The following is a 15791-nucleotide window of genomic DNA, read 5'->3' on the forward strand; positions in this document are numbered from 1 at the left end:
TCATTTTCGGTGGAACACATTTCTGTCTCGTTCTTCTGGTTTTGCTGATACGGATTTAACATGCGCAGGTGGTTCATACAAACTGGTTTTGAAGAGTGCTGAGGCAGTGGGTGGTGGGAAGCGCGCTTGGTCCGCGCGGAGGCCGGCGATGTGGACTCTCATCCCTCTCAGGAAAGACGTTGGACCTTTCTGGGTGGCGGTGTCCTCAGTGGTCAGCCCAGGGGTTGGGCTTCTCAGAGCCCTGGACTGCCGACTCCCCGGGGGGTTAAGTTCCACCACGGGGTCTGGTGTTTTCTGAGATGCGGAGCGTCAGAAATGGATGTGGCGGTAGTTATTCACCGAGGGCCATGCGCCTGTGAAATTGTCAGCAACACGGGGAGGTGCTCTTATTGGATGCATTGGTCAGAGAGGGAAATGCCAGGGCCTTTTCGTTTCTTTGTGGCAAGTTTACAGAATAATAAATAAAAATGTCTTATTTCTGGGAAAGCACTGTTGTTAGCCCTGGAAGTGTTATTAGGCACTTGTTTGAACTTTTAAATTAAGAATTACTAAGTTGAGTAACGAGGAATTGTTAATTCATTAGCCCTTATTGTTCAGGTAAGAAGAAGCCTACAGATCAGGCTAAGAGAGTATCACACCCCATTTCCGATTTGTACTCCCATAGCGTTTAATAAAAAATCTTATTAAAAATATTCTAATAATTATAGAAAATTTGGAAAACACCAAGAAGGAAATACAAATATCTCCTAATCCCATTACCCAGAAATATCTATTGTTCAAACTGTGGTGTCTTTACATTATATATACCCAGTTGTAGAACAGAATTGGGATAGAACCATAAATACATAACTTAGTATCTTTTTTCTTGCTATATTTTTTTTTAAACTTATTTTTGGGACTTAGGTTTCAAATGAAGGTAGAGATTAATGTAATATTATGCTTGGCACACTTATGACAGGGTCTGTTTTGACATACAGAAATAGAATTATAGACCCAGTATCTGAAAATAACATTTGTCCTGTTCCTTTTTGAATAGGCTTTCAATGTTTAGCATGTATAAATGTTGTCATACTATTACTATCATTAACAAATGAAGACTTCCTGATCTATTAGTTCTTAATTGTTCACTAGTTGCTTTTATCAGATCCCCTCACTTTATGTTTCTGCACCAGAATTGCTAGCTGCAGCACCAGTGAACAGACATTATTTTAGCACTGTTCTTCTGGATGCCATGATTCTTCAAATTGAAGCATGGTAGCTAGTGTGGGCCTGGCCACAGGTTTGGCTGGAAGTAGGATAGTTAAAAAAGATTTCCTTTTGCTCAAATATATTATATACTTGATAATATTTATGAACCACATGTTGAATATTGGTTTCACATATCATTTTTCTCTATTAGGAAATGAAAGGTGATTAGTTTCCCCTTTGGATTATTTCAGCCCATAAAATTTTCTGTGGCATCATTCATTTTGCATTGAAAATACAGTCTAAATCAGCCGTGGGCAAACTACGGCCCGCGGGCCGGATCCGGCCCGTTTGAAATGAATAAAACTAAAAAAAAAAGACCGTACCCTTTTATGTAATGATGTTTACTTTGAATTTATATTAGTTCACACAAACACTCCATCCATGCTTTTGTTCCGGCCCTCCGGTCCAGTTTAAGAACGCATTGTGGCCCTCGAGTCAAAAAGTTTGCCCACCCCTGGTCTAAATCCTGGGCCACATTGGAATTTTTTCATGACCTTTCCCTTATGCGTCTTTTGGTGGCGCCCTTTGAAGTCCTGAAATGTTTTTATATTTAACTGAGATTAAATCTGGGTTTCATTTTACTTTTTTTTAAAAAAAAACATATTGAGCAAGTTAATTTTCTGTTCAAGTTCCTAAGGGGAATGATTCCAGCCTTCTGTGTCCCAAGAATTCGACTGAGCCCTGCCAGAACATTCCTGTGGTTTTCCACAGGGCAGAGCTGTATGCTCATGAAATTTTAGTTGTAGCTTGTGTTTTCTGTGGTTAATTAAAACAGCTGGCTTTTAAATTTTCCACAAACAGAGCACAATCGTTTAGCCAAGCCTTTTCAATAATGATTAAATACTTTAATCTCCCCCTCACAATAGCCTAAGCTTGTCTCTAGGACACTTACAAGCTGTTGTCTCTGCTCATTAATGATTTTAAACATTTAGATGTTTGGGGTTATCTTGCCAAGTCCATAGGAGAGAGAGAGAGAGAGAGAGAGAGAGAGAGAGAGAGAGAGAGAGAGGAAGGGAAGGCGGGAGGCAGGGAGGGAGGGAGGGGGAGAAGGAGGGAGAGAAAAAGAGAGAGAAAATGAATCTCCTTTCTTCTGTTCTAACAGCTTCTGGCCTTTGCCCCTCCAGGTTGGAGCTGTTGCGGGTGAGCTGCTGCGGTCCGTAGCCAAGCATGCTGTGGTCGGACCTGCCCAGCTGTGGAACAGAAACATTTGCTGGATGGAAAATCCATAAAAGAAAGCTGCTGTGAGAGCCTGAGACAGACCATAACTTAAGCAGGATCAGGTTGGTGTAAGATAACAGAGGCTGGACAAAGTGGCTTGTGTCAGACGCGGAAAATTTGTTTTGTTAATTTCATAAAGTGTTTTTGAGACGACCCTGAATAATCATCCAGGTTATGTGAGAGCATCAGATAAGTGGCAGATGCTGTACCCCGAGAGACTTCTGTGTACAGGGTATTGTTGTCTTCCTTCTTCCTCTGCCCCCCCCCCCCCCCCCATCTTCCTCTTCTAGAGGAGAGGGAGATCTCAAGCACAAATATGTGACAAGCCACTCACAACAACCCAGTGATCTTGGCTTTATTTTGGAGAGAAAGCAGTGACCCTGAGAAGCAGGACTGGCACTGGCCCTTTCAGAGACGTGCCCCCATTTGGGTTTTCACACTGTGAAGGGTGATCATGGGGCCTGCCATTTTAGGGGGTCACTTCTGTCTGCTCCTTCAGTTTGCTCAGCAAGTTTTCACTTTTATCTCCCCCCAAAACAAAAGCTGGCAACACATTTGGTTTCAGCAGTGTGCTTTGGGCATTAAGATACTCATGTAGGACAAAGGAGAAGAAATGCCTTTAAAGTAACAACAACGGAAAGAAGGGCAAAACAGTGGCCACGAGAATGACACTGCACAACACCCTCACTGTGGCAATGAGATGGGAAATAATTCCTTGTGAGAAAGAGTATTGTGTTACAGGGACGGGCACTGCAAACCTTTTTTATTGGACGTTCAGTGGGAAACTCAGCATTAGACATAATGCGCAGTTAATACATACTCACTCGAAGGGAGCGAGTCAGCAGTCTTGAGAACTTGTGAAGTACTGAGCATCTGTTGACTTTGCCCACCCAGCATCCTTTCCTCCCCCAACAAATTACCCAGGTTTTCCTGGGCAGGCACCCTTGCTTTGATTTTAGTCTGTGGAGTTAGAGGTCACCTCAGTGTCTCTGTTATGGGCATTTGACATAGCCTGGCTAGTCAGGGTCACCAGGATCAGTTTATGGAGGAGCCCCAGTATTTTCACTGAAACTGTTGCAAAGACATTTTTCCTTTTTGTGGGTTTGTGAAGCCGGACCACTGGTTACTCTCTTTGCTACCACTTAGGGCAGTGATGGTGAACCTATGACATGCGTGTTAGAGGTGACACGCAAACTCATTTTTTTGGTTGATTTTTCTTTGTTAAATGGAATTTAAATATATAAAATAAATATCAAAAATATAAATCTTTGTTTTACTATGGTTGCAAATATCAAAAAATTTCTATATGTGACACGGCACCAGAGTTAAGTTAGGGTTTTTCAAAATGCTGACACGCCGAGCTCAAAAGGTTCGCCATCACTGACTTAGGGAAAGCCTTCCTGAGAATGAGGTCAACACAGGAAATCAGAGCAGGGAGATGGAGGAAACAAGATGAGGAGGGAAGGGGGTCACACACACACACACACACACACACACACACACACACGCACACACACACACCATACAACACACACACAAAAAACACAGACAACATATACACAACACACACAGCACACACAAAACATACATGCACAACATACATACAACACACAAACAAAATTTATGGTCCCAGATTTTGCATCACCGAAAGCCAGAAAATCCATTTCCACTTTCCTGGCAGGTCAGCTACTTAGTTTGAGTTAGTGTCCATCACTTACATCTGCAAACATTTTGATGGGTAATGCCTTTTAGGATGGGGTCTTAGCATGAAATGACTGTGGCAGTCCCTGTACTCAGGGGCTCACAGAGAGAGGGTAGGCTAGCTCAGTATTTGGCTAGCTGACAGTGAAAAGGGTATCAGTTGAGGTAAGAACGAAGTTTTGTGGGAGTAGAAGAGATGGAATTATGAATTCTGCTGGGGAGTGGAGATGCTAGCAGAGAGAGCTATTATTTAACGAAGGAGAAATAGGATTTTTGTTTTTCAGGAACATTTTAAAATATATACTTAATTCAGTTACTTGCTTTTTGAATCTGAAAGAAAGGGAGGCCTTCCAGAGGCTATCGTTAAAATAAATTGCAGATAAGAAAGATAATTTCAGAGCTTGCTAGTATAGAATCTTGGTATTTACTGTAAACACAGTTGTTTCAGGGGCAGCCAAATGAGAGGTTATCAGAGAGCTGTCCCGAGTTTATTTTAACACCACAGGGTGACAGTTATTCTTCTTATAAAAACCTCAGCTGTTTTTCTGTTCCAGGCAGAATTTCAAGTGTGTCATGAATTTTAAAGATTTATTTTCTTAATGTTAGATTTTATTGTTTTATTTTTTATGTAATGGACATGGTTTGCTTTTTAAAATATCATAGACTTTATTTTGGGGAGGGCAGTTTTAATTTATAGAAAAATTGAGCGGAAAGTACGGAGTTCCAACCATCCCCTAAGTTTTTCCTATTATTAACATCTTGCGTTAGTGTGGTGCTTTTGTTAAAATTGATGAGCCAAGATTGACACATTATGATTAACTAAAGTCCATGGTCTACATGAGGTTCACTCTGTGTGTTGTACATTTTATGGGCTTTGACTAATATTTAATGATATATATCTACCATAACAGCATCACACACAATACTTTCACTGCCCTGAAAATCCCATGTTCATTCATCCATCCCTTCCTCCCTCCCTCTGAAGTTTTGGCAACTACTGATCTTTTTACTGTCTCCATAGTTTTGCCTTTTCCAGAATGTCATATGGAATCATACAGTATGTAGCCTTTCAGATTGGCTTCTTTGCAATATACATTTAAGATTCCTCCATGTCTTGACAGTTTTTTTTAATCCTCGTCTGAGGATATTTTTGCATTGATTTTTAGAGAGAGTGGAAGGGAGAGGGAGAGACAGAGAGAGAGAAACATTGATGTGAGAAAGACACATCAATTGACTGCTTCCCGTGTATGCCCTGACCAGGGCCGGGGATCGAGCCTGCAACTGAGGTACGTGCCCTTGACCAGAATCAAACCCAGGACCCTTCAGTCCACAGGCCGATGCTCTAGCCACTGAGCCAAACCAGCTAGGGCTTCACAGTTCTTTTTAATGATAATATTCTGTTGTCTCGATGAACTATAGTTTATTTATTCTTTTACCTACTGAAGGGCATCTTGATGGCTTCCAAGTTTTGGCAATTATGAATGAAGCTGCTATAAACATTCATGTGCAGGTTTTTGTGTGGACATAAGTTTTCACCGTCTTTGGGTAAACACCAAGGAGCATGATTGCTGGATTGTATCCAAGGGTATGTTCAGTTTTGTAGGAAACTGCCAAACTGTTTTTCAAAGTGTTTGTACCATTTTGCATTTCCACCAGCAGTGAGTAAGTTTCTCCACATCCTCCCCAGCATTTGATGTTGTCAGTGTTTTGCATTTTACCCGTTCTAATATGTGTATAGTGGTACCTCATCATTGTTCTTATTTGCAATTCTCTAGTGATGTATGATGTTGAGCATCTTTTCATATGCTCTTTACCATCTGTATACCTTCTTTGGTGAGGTATCTTTTGCCCATTTTTTAAATTGGATTATTTTTTAATTGTTGGGTTTTAAGAGTTCTTTGTATTTGGATACCAGTCCCTTATCAAAGATGTCTTTTGCAAATACTTTATTCCAGTTCTATGGCTTGTCTTTCCATTCTCTTGACAATTTCTTTCTCATAGAAGAAAATTTTAATTTTAATGAAGTCTAGTTTGTCAATTATTTCTTTCATGGATCATTGGTTTTGTATCAGAAAAGCTATTGCCAACCCAAGGTCATCTAGGTTTTCTCCTGTGTTATCTTCTTGGAATTTTATAGTTTTACATTTTACTTTTAGGTTTATTATATCTTTTCAGTTAATATTTGTGAACAGTTTAAGGTCTTTGTATACATTTCTTTTCTTTTTTCTTTTCTTTTTTTGGTATGTGGAGGCCTAGTTATTTCAGTACCATTTATTGAAATTACTATCCTTTCTTCATTGAATGAATGGCCTTTGCTCCTTAGTCAAAGGCCAATTGACTGTATTTGTGTTGGTCTCTCTGTTCTGTTCCATTGATCTGTTTGTCTATTTGTTTTGCCAATACCACTGTCTTGATTATAGTAACTTATAGTGAATCTTCAAGTCAGACAGTGTTAGTCCTCTGACCCTGTTCTTTTCCTTCAATATTGTATTGGCTGTTCTGGGTTTTTTGCCTCTCCGTGTAAACTTGTGAATCAGTTTAACAACATCCACAAAAGAACTTGCTCTGAAATTGTGTTGGGTCTATAGGTAACGTTGGGAAGAACTAGCATCTTGATAATATTGAGTCTTCCCATTCATGGAATAATTGTTTCTTTAGATCGTCTTTGATTATTTCATCAGAGTTTTGTAGTTTCCCTCATGTGGATCTTGTACATATTTTGTTAGATTTATATCAAGTATTTCACTTATTTTGGTGCTAATATAAATAATACTGTGTTTTTAATTTCAAATACCTGTTGTTTATTACTGGTATATAAGAAAGCAAGTGACTTTTGTATAATTAACTTTGTATCCTGCAAACTTACTATAATTGCTTATTGGTCTCAGGAGTATTTTTGTTAATTCTTTGAGATTTTCTATATACATATCCATATTATCTGCAAACAAAGACAGCTTTATTTTTTCCTCCCCAATTCGTATGCCTTTGATTTTTTTGTCTTATCTCACTAGCAAGGACTTCCAATGTGATGTTCCATGGGAATGGTGAGAGGTGATGTCTGTTCCTTGATCTTGATCCTTAGTGGGGAAGCATTAGTTTCTCACCATCAAGTATAATGGTAGCTGTAAGGTTTTTGTAAATTTTTAAAATTAAGTTGAGGAAGTTCTCATATTCCTAGTTAACTGAGAGTTTTTGTCACAGTGGATGTTGGATTTTTAATCAGATGCTTTTTCTACACCTGTTGATATGATCATATGGTCTTTGTTTTTCAGCTTATTAACATGATAGATTATATTATTTCATTTTTTAATGTTGTACCAACCTTTTGATAAGGATTGTATTGAATCTCTAGATCAACTTGAGGAGTATTTTCATCTTAACCAATATTAAGAGTTCCAATCCATGAACATGGAGTGTGTTGTGTGTTTATATTGATTTAGTTCTTAAATTCTTCCAACAGTGTTTTTTGTTTGTTTGCTTGTTTTTAGGGAACAAAATTTCTTATTACATTTATCCCTAAGTGTTTTTCTTTTTGATGCCTTTATGAATGGAATCATTTTAAAAATTTTATTTTCAGAATATTCATTGCTAGTGTATAGAAATAGAATTGAGTTTTGTATATTGATCCTGTTTTTTTATACCTTGTCGAACTTTTTTTTGTCAGTATTGATAAACAGTTTTCTTTATTGTGTATGTGACTTCCTTAGGATTTTCTACATACCAGATTATATCACCTGTGACTAGAGATAGTTCTATTTCTTGCACAATCTGGTTGTTATCTTTATTTTTTTACGGTGATGTGAAAACTTTTCTGTCATATGAGAAATACAAAGTAATGTGCTTTGGAGTTTCTGATGAAATCATCCTATTATGTAGGTTTTTTTTAGAAGGACAAAAGATGGTAATTATGGAATTTATCCTCTCATAATTAAGCTAGTTATTCAATCAGTGAGTTTCTTAGCCACTCCTTTCTTCTTTGGGGAAATGCCTATTAAAACCCTTTGCATATTTTTATTTTAGGTTATTTGTCTTATTGGATATATGTAGTTGCACATATTTTCTCCCAGTCTCTGACTTGTTTTTTTGCTTTCTTAATGGTTTTGACATTGGATATTATATATTAGTTTCAAGTGTATAGCATAGTGGTTAGACATTTATATATCTTACGAAGTGATCACCCAGATAAGTCTTAAACCCACCTGGCACTATACATAGTTATTACAATATGGACTATATTCCTAATACTGTACTTTAAATCCCATGACCACATTGTGACTGTCAATTTATATTTCTTAATCCCTTCACCTACCCCCCCCAACCCCCTCCCATCTGGCAAGCATGGTTTCTTAATGAGGCTCAAAAGTTTTTAATTATAATCAAGTTCAATATATCATTGTTTCTTTAAAAGCTTAAGATTTTTGTTTCTAAAAATTCTTGGGCTAACCAAAGGTCACAAAGATTTTTCCCCATTGTTTCTTTCTAGCCTTAGCTCCATGAACCATTTTGGATTAGGTTTTGTATATGGTGTGAGGGTCAGGTATACTTTTTTTTTCCTTCTGTTCTTTTCTTTTTTTGCATATGGATTTCCAGTTGTCCCAACACCATTTGCTGAAAAGACTATCCTTTACTTATTGACTTATTTGGTACCTTTGTAGAAAGTTAATTGACCATAAATATAAGGGTTTATTTCTAGACTCTCAGTTCTGCTCTTTATGCTAGTAGCTCACTTTAGTTAGTTTTTTACAACGCAGTTTTTCAATGAAAAAAGTTTCTTCAAGAAATGGGCTTAAGTTGCAATATATTTCTCTTTAAAAACAAACAAACTATTATTGTATTTTTACTACTTTTTCTCTCCCTTCTTGTTTGAGTAACTGTGTTAAAAGTACTCTAATGTCTGGTTATTTCACTGTGGATAACTGTGGGAATCTGAAGTGGTAGAAGAGAATGTAAGTCAATCTACATGCATTTTCTAGATTATTACATCCATTATTTAAAGCAAAAGTAATTCTTTTCTGATTTCACTTTTATGTTTATTCCCCAAAACAGAGTAAGCGAACAAACAAAACAGAAACAAATTCATAGATACAGAGAACAAACTGATGCTTGCCAGATGGGAGGGGGTTGGGGGGGGGGTAGGTGAAGGGATTAAGAAATATAAATTGACAGTCACAATGTGGTCATGGGATGTAAAGTACAGTATTAGGAATATAGTCCATATTGTAATAACTATGTATAGTGCCAGGTGGGTTTAAGACTTATCTGGGTGATCACTTCGTAAGATATATAAATGTCTAACCACTATGCTATACACTTGAAACTAATATATAATATCCAATGTCAACTGTAATTTTTTTTATAAAAATATTTTTTATTGATTTTTTACAGAGAGGAAGGGAGAGGGATAGAGAGTTAGAAACATCGATGCGAGAGAAACATTGATCAGCTGCCTCCTGCACACCCCCTACTGGGGATGTGCCCGCAACCAAGGTACATGCCCTTGACCGGAATCGAACCTGGGACCTTTCATTTCGCAGGCCGACGCACTATCCACTGAGCCAAACCGGTTAGGACTGTAATTGAAAAAATTTTTTTAAAATTAGTTTTCTCATAAAAGTGCTAAGCATTTTTATGCCATTATCCATTTGAATAAAACAGATTAAATTTAAAAAATTTTTATTACCTTAACCATTGCCAATAACTACTGACAAGGACTTATAAGTTTGGTATATTATTTCAAGAATATCAAGAATTTTCACTAATGGTTATATGAGTTGAGACTTTTATACAGAAAAAGCTACATGTCACAAAACTATCCTTTTACTAAGTGGAAAATATTAATTAAAATGACTTGGGTTTTGGGAATATAGTGTGGTTTTATGTTTTATGAAAATTGGGTAGTTTTCATAATATAATTAAAATGCTAGCTGTATTTTTATACTTAGCTTTGCTATATTTTTCTTTGTATTAGTGTGGTTTGTAATAGACTACTGTGTTATTATGAATATAACTATATGGGAAATGTGAAGACTAAATTTATATCTCTTCTTTACTTATAACTGTAAAAATTATGAATGCATTAAGATTGAAAAGGAGTAAGAAAAGTCATTGCTTTATTGCAGCAATTTTCAACTGGTGTGTTGCAAAAAGCACACTGGTGTGATGCAAGAATTTTCAAAACATGCAATACCTGTGCAGTAACTAGTCAGGATCATGGACCTTATTTCCCTTAGATTGTGAAATTTAAAAAAATGACCACAGCCTACACAACAATAGCCATTTGGTCTGAAATAATCAACATTATATCAATTTTTTTTGTCAAATTGGCAAAAAATAGAACATATTTTTTGATGTGCTGCAGAATTTTAGTAATTATTTTATGTGTGCCATGAGATGAAAAAGGTTGAAAATCGCTGCTGTATTGAGATGTTTGGACTCTAGTTGGCCATTTTCTTTTCTTTTGTTTTCTAGTAAAGTTATAATTTTGTTTGGGGACTATCTTATTTTTAATGTGAAAATACATAAATTTGGTGTTGAATGAAATTCAGAGACACTTCCCTGCTCCTTATATAGGTAAAAGCTGATTTCTTCCGTTGGGCTTTTAATGAAAATCACAGTATCAGATTTAAAATATGTTTTCTGCAGATCTGTTAGTAGGTCAAGCCATGCCTCCCAGCTCTCTGAAGGCTCAGTTCTCCAGAATGGCTTCCCTGTTTCTCCTCTTTCATTGTAATCTTCTCATTTCAACGTGGGTAGAGCAGCTAGATGGGAACTGACATGTTTGTTACCTGGCCCCAATGCGTTTCTTGGCAGTCCTTTGGCTGATTTATCAGTTCTTGGCTGATGGTATCACTTCATAAAAATGCATCTATAGAGAGAAATGTGGAGTTATTCTTTTTTTTTTTATTCTTCATTTAAAAGAAAAAAGCCATAGATAAGCTTTCATTTATATCTCTAGGATCCTGGAAGTGGGTATCTTGAATCTTTTAACCCAGTCACTCCTACAAATCTTTTTTCCCCCTTTGGTGCCCTTTCAGAAATCTCTGTGACCTATGCTCAGAATGATGAATGACCCTATGAGGAATGTAGTATAATGTTCTAGGAGAATTTGGTCTTGTTGTTTTTCTTAGGAAGCTGAAACAGAATACGGCTGGGTGACAGTAGCTTTTTAACTGCCCTTTACTTTGAGTCGAGTGTTGTGCTGACTGAAATCAGGGGTTCAGAATGATTGAGCCGGGGAAGTTTGAGTTGTGGTACAATTACATTTGTGAAGGCTCCAGCCTGTTTATAATTATTTGGTTGCAGATGAAGAAAAATCACCACATCAACGTAGTCACATTCGGGGAGCCAATGCAAGATGAATAAAGAGGGTTTCTGTAACGTGCTTTCATGAGAAGAAACCATTTTTGTGTAAATCTGTAATAAGGGTGTTTGTGATAAATACTAGTGCACCGGTGGGATCCCTTGCCTGCTCTGTGGGGATCTGGCTGAAACCCACTCTCTGACATCCTCTGAGGGGTCCTGGGCTGCGAGTGCGTGGTTCTCAATTGAGGCACTTCGGAATCGGGCTTCCTTTTCTCTGGTTCCGGGTGCATCACCTGAGAACTGCAGCTTCCAGGTCACCTCAGTTCTGCAGCTCCTGCGTTGAGTGTCTGCCCCCTTGTGGTCAGTGTGCATCATAGCTACCGGTTGGAGCACCTGCCCCCTGGTGGTCAGTGCATGTCATAGCTAGCAGTCGGGTGGTCAAACGGTCGGACGGTTGCTTAGACTTTTATATATAGAGATATTAATAGAGTTCAGAATCTTACGTGTTTTGATTATTTTTGCTTGTCTTTATATTTTTATGTTAAATAACCTGTGAAGTATTAGGTTTCATTTAAAAGCCTTCAAAGATACTGCACTCTAATGACATATAGTCAGTTATCATTTATTTTAATGTAGCTATTGATATAAAAACAGGTGATAGTTTCTCAGTTCCATAGTGACCTATAATGAACAAAACATTTAATTTGATTATATTTCACAAATAAGATCTGTATTTATGACATGACTGTTTAGAATTTCTGAAGTTTCCAAATTGATTATTATCTGCTCAAAAAAGGATTGAGCATCAGCTTCACTTATTCACGAAAATAGTCTATTGGATGTTTTTACATAGACAGTGTCCAAGCCCAGTAATTTATTTAAAACATGAATGTCAGCCTCCGTCTAGCTTGTGTTAGGAAATTTCTCAGTGCAGTGTGCTAGCGCACCCTTTTTAGGAATTAAAGAAAAACAGTTTTTCTTGCAGTCATTGTGTGAAGCTCTTTCAGGACAGATGTTAGCATCTTAGTAACTGTTCTGTGCTTGGTTTCACAAGGGTGATTTTCTTGAAGACTTAAGGTTGCAGATAGTTTGTTCATGTTGTGGCTATTATCGAATTAAAGCGTGACAGTGCCCAGGAAAGTAAGAGGGTAATTAATGACTTTACCAAAGACTTATCACAGAAATAAAAAAATCTGGAATCCAACCATGACTTTTGGCCCTCGAGGATTCTAAAATTGGACTCAAAATGACCACTGATCTCGAGCAGGCATTTCTTTATGAGTGATAAGAGATGTTGGATAAATTTTACTTAGTTCAGTGCAAGTCCATTAAATCCCAAGTTAACTTGTTAATGGTATCCTCTATGGAAGTCTAGTTCGGTAGTCACTAGAGGGAATAAAATGTAATATCCTGGGGAGAGACAGCCAAAATACAAGCTCTTTTGGGAGAGCCCAGGTTTTATTGAGCATGTCCCATGTGTTAAGTACTTAAGCACTTTCTCAGTCTTTGAAGGGGGAGGGGGGGGGAGGAAATTCATTTGATCTTCACATCAATCCTACGAGAGAGAGAGAGAGAGAGAGAGAGAGAGAGAGAGAGAGAGAGAGAGAAAGAGAGTATTACCCTGTTTTAAAGGTAAAGAAGCTGAGGATTGGCAAGACCAAATGTTTTTATCCAGGTCTCACGTCTACTAATTTAGATTTGAATCTGAACTTTTCCCCAAAACATTATATGCCAGTATAAATAAAAGCAATGCCTATGAAGTGGTTGACCTGTAGAAAACTTTCTCTCTCTCTCTCTCTCTCTTTCTCTCTCTCTCTCTCTCTCTCTCTCTCTCTCTCTCTCTCTATCTTTTATTCTTCTAATAACTTAATGAGACAATAAAGGTCCAAAGTAATAGATGAAGGGAATGCTTTGGAATTTTCAAGGAGAGAGTGCAATGTGAATGTAGATTAATCTGGAGAGGTGGCATTTTATTTTTTTGATAAGAAGTAGGAGGTAGGAGGCTGTCAGTGAACGGAGGATTTTAAGCCTCTTACCTGAGGAAAACACCTAATCCGACCCTCGGAGGTGGAAATAAAAATGCAGGGCATGCTTGGGAACCAGTCCCAAGGTTTTTGGTTTTTGTGTTTTGTGTTTTTGAAAAATTTATCTTTATTCTTGGAAGTATTACAGATGCCCCCTTTGTTTTTATTTTGTTTGTTTGTTTTCCCCCATCGATCCCCTCCACCCTGTACCCGCCCCTCCCAGGCCTTCACCACTCTGTTTTCTGTGTCCATGGGTTATGCATATATGTATACAAGTTCCCTGGTTAAACACTCCCCTCCTGCGCCCCGCCCCCCCCCCCCCCCTGAAATTCATCTGTTCCAGGTTTTGCACCCAAAGTATGTCGCCTAGTCTTGCCTCTGTCTGCTTGCTGGCTGTGTTATCCAGAGCCATCTGGTTGCTGGGGGAAGCAGACTCTCCTAAGCAGCTACTCGGAGAAGGAAGGAAGAAGCTCATTCCTTCTGGCCGTTCCTGACTGCATCCCCTCTCTGCATTCCTTGTTTGGGTCTTTGAGCTTTTTCCACACTGACCGCCTTGGGGGGCTCCCGAGGATTTGACAATGGGGAGAGTCCAAGCTGTTCAACTCTCTGATGGCATGTGACTCCCGTCTATCTACTGCTTTCCTAGTACAGGCAGTCCTCGGGTTACGTCGGACTTGACATATGGGTTACGTCGGACTTGACATACGTCGTTCCTTGGTTACGTTGCCATCTCCCATTTATTTATAAAAAAAAAAAAGTTTCGTCATTTTGACATATGTACATATGTGCTTTATGTTTTTTATTATTTATTTACCACAAGTAAAGGTCAGGAATTGTTATCTTTCTTTTAATTTTTTTTTTACTGTTTCACTTCATTACTGCTGTGTATGTGCTCCATGAGAGTGACGTAGGTGCTTATGTAGGTGGGTTCCGACTCACAGCAAAAATTGCGTTATGTCACATCGCGCTGTAGGAACGGATCTCCAACATAACCCGAGGACCTACTGTATTTTCAACTGCTAGTATTCTTAGTTAAGTACTGCTGTGATATAAATGAATGTGTCCTCCAAAATTCATATGTCGGAATCCTAACTCTCAAAGATGATATAAAGAAGTGGTGACTGGGAGGTGCTTCAGTCATAAGGGTAGAACCCTCATGAATGGGATCAGTGCCTTATACAAGAGCCTCCAGAGAGACCCCCAGCGCCTTCTGCCAGGTGAGTGCACAGGGAAAAGGTTAGCTATGGAGCAGGAAAAGGGGCCTCACCAGAAGGTGACCATGCTGGCACCTCAGTCTTGGATTTCCAGCTTCCAGAACTGTGAGCAATAAATTTCTGTTGTTCAGAAGCCACCCAGCCTGTGGTATTGTGTCCTAGTGGCTAAATGAACGACCAAAGGTAAGTACCCAGCCGATGATAATTCCCCCCTCTCCCCCACCATCTTTTCCTGCAGTTGTGTCTTAGACAAAGAATGTATAAACAAGTAAAAGGTCAGCTGCACAGAACCCTTACCAGAGCTGTGATTGCCACCCTCCAGCTTTGCTCTGCGATGTTGCTGGTTAGTTCATAGAGTCTGTGTTGTCTAGAAGAGCTTGACATGGTCTGGGATGGGTTGGTTGCCTGGCCTGCTGTGCTGCAGCTTTCGGGCAAAGCAGGTCATTTGTGATACAACACATGTAGAAAAGGGACTGCCGTCTGTAATTATTTGTCTTCTAAAATAGACACCATTGGAGAGCAATTTGGCAATGTATTTCAAAACTTAAATCATAGCCCTAGGTTTGGCTCACTGGATGGAGCGTCAGCCTGGGGACTGAAGAGTCCCAGGTTCGATTCTGGTCGGGGACATGTACCTTGGTTGCGGGCACATCCCCAGTGGGGGGTGTGCAGGAGTCAGCTGAACGATGTTTCTCTCTCATCGATGTTTCTGACTCTCTATCCCTCTCCCTTCCTCTCTGTGGAAAATCAATAAAATATATATTTTTTAAAAAACTTAAATCATAAATAGGTTCACTTAAAACCATGCCAAGATAGTTTACAAATTATATTATAGCATCTTTGTAAAGAATGAAGTAGCTCTGTATGTGTGTTGATTTGGAATTGTTATACACACACATAACACTTATATATGTATGTGCATGTATCTATATAAAATGAAAAATGTTTTGTAGACCCATATGAATACCATTTCCTTTTGTATAATTGAAAAAAAAGCTAGTATATACATATTTTTTCCTAAAAAGATACGAACTTTTATATATTGAAAAATGTTTCTTCTTTTTCTTTTCTGCATGATTTGAGT

General features: G+C 38.4%; 1 protein-coding gene across 1 annotated transcript in view; it reads left to right on the forward strand.

Moving 5' to 3' along the window:
- APBB2 (amyloid beta precursor protein binding family B member 2) overlaps positions 1–15791 on the forward strand; it is a 328097-nt gene that overhangs the window by 62337 nt on the left and 249969 nt on the right. Inside the window, exon 2 of the mRNA XM_081092795.1 lies at positions 2373–2528. The gene's annotated coding sequence lies outside the window, so the exon portion shown is untranslated. The remainder of the gene's footprint in view (positions 1–2372; positions 2529–15791) is intronic.

This window comes from Myotis nattereri (assembly GCF_964212035.1).
Source record: "Myotis nattereri genome assembly, chromosome: 1".
NCBI classification, from domain to species: domain Eukaryota; kingdom Metazoa; phylum Chordata; class Mammalia; order Chiroptera; family Vespertilionidae; genus Myotis; species Myotis nattereri.